We start from the raw sequence: 2,050 nt of genomic DNA, 5'->3' as shown, positions 1-2,050 counted from the left end.
AGCTGGGAAACCAATCACTATGATTTCTAGAACCCTTAGGGATAACGAACAAAATTTCGCAACAAATGAACGTGAGCTACTTGCTATAGTGTGGGCATTAAAAACCTTAAGAAACTATCTGTATGGCGTAAAAAATCTAAACATTTATACCAGTTTCGGATAAAAATCCAAACGCGAAAATAAAAAGATGGAAAGCCTTTATTGATGAACATAATTTCAAACCAAAGGAAGTCTGCAAAATTCGTAATTCCAATTTGTTACAGAAAAAGCGGTTTTTTCTCTGTCCTTTTCAGAAAGTAATATCTGGTGAAATCCAGATTTTAAGTCTAGTGTGGTAAAATATTTGGCTTTTCCGAGATTCGACAGAATTGCACTTATATTTGGTATGGGATATTTATCGTCAATTGTTTTGGAATTTAGCTTCCTAAAGTCTATAACTAGCCGTTTTTTTTTGTTTCCTTGTTCGTCTAATCCTTTTTTATCTACTACCCATACTGGGTTATTGTAGGGTGATGCTCTAGATGGCCTAATTATATTATTTCTCAACAAGTTACTAACTTCGCTATTTAAAAAGTCAGAAACTCCCATTGGGTAAGGGTACAATCTAGAGTATACCGCTTCTTCGTCTTCTGTTCGGATGGTGGCAACAATATTGGTATTGTAAGGCAGTGCTTCATTAGGGTCAGCAAATACTCCTTGTCTTTTTGTTATCATTTCTCTGAATTTTGATTGAATTTGTTTGGGAACTTCTATGCTTTCGACCTCTGTCAAATTAACGTCAGAAGATTTTAAAAACTGAATTATTTCTGAACCGGATGCTGTTTTTAATACTTTATGTTTGAAATCCAATGTAGCACCTACTTCATTAAGCAGGTCTAATCCAATTATTCCGTCGAATGTTGACAGATTTGGGAGTATAAAGAATGTAGTTATGGTGTTGAAAATATGCATAGGACTTTTTTTAACGGAATTGAAGCCATGAAGTGACTTAACTAAGAAAGATTCGTTTACTGCAGTGACGTTATTTAGTTCAGTTAAAGGTTTAATATAATTTTTTGAAGCTCCTGTGTCAATAAGAAGCTTTATGGTTCTACTTGCTATCGTTCGCTCTACAAACGGTAACAGGGAGCAATTTCTAAAAAATTTACTTCATCATATTGATTAGTTTTATCTGTAATATCATTTGCCTCTAATTCGGCTGTAATTTGATATTCAGATTCGTCTTGAGCAAGTGTGGCTTTATTTTGTAAAAGATGATTTATCCTTTGTTGCTTTGGTCCCGTATACAGTGCAGTGCCATTATATGATCTTTTAATTATCTGATTTGGGGGTGGTACATAATGAGAGAAACTTCTATTTGGTTGTTGGATAGATTGCCTTAATCGAGATGAATTGTCAATATCCATCGGTTGGGGTGTATCCTGTTTTGAAAATGGTCTTCTATTTTGTGTTTTTTGTCTGCCAAAAAATGGATTTTAGGCTCGTTGCACGTTTTCATTGTTTGGATCTAAGCTTTTTTGATGCTGATATTCATTTCTATGAGCTCTTTCTTCTAAGCTTTTTGCAAAATTGTTTGCGAATTGGAAACGTTCATGATTAGACTCAACTTCTTGAGCTAAGGCTAATGCTGATGGCAGGTCATTTGGACGTGCTGCAAAAAGAATGTCACTTAAGGGTTTTTTCGTGCCTGAAATAAATACTCTCAGTGCAGACGCTTCTTGCTTTTTTCGACTTACGCTGCTGATCGAAAGCAACAGCGACAAAAATCAAATGTAGCAAAAAGTCGAATGCATTACTTTTCGCGACTGTGACTGCCGACGACAGTCGAAAATTGTCGATAACTGCTGCGGCAACTTATGTATACGATCAAAAGCTACAGCAAAGCAGAAAGCAGAAAAACGAATAACGGCGACTTATGCTGATTTCTGATTTTCGTAGCTGTTTGATTTTTGCGCCAGTCAAAGCATGCGACTTCTGATTTTTTCAGAAGCAGAAGCAAAAGCACTTGCATACTTTTCGATATCGCTCGCAGTTGAAGTAGCGAATAGCA

Source organism: Bactrocera tryoni, unplaced genomic scaffold (genome assembly GCF_016617805.1).
Source record: "Bactrocera tryoni isolate S06 unplaced genomic scaffold, CSIRO_BtryS06_freeze2 scaffold_531, whole genome shotgun sequence".
NCBI classification, from domain to species: Eukaryota; Metazoa; Arthropoda; class Insecta; order Diptera; family Tephritidae; genus Bactrocera; species Bactrocera tryoni.
The sequence above is the reverse complement of the archived record's forward strand: the minus strand, read 5'-3'. Positions refer to the sequence as shown.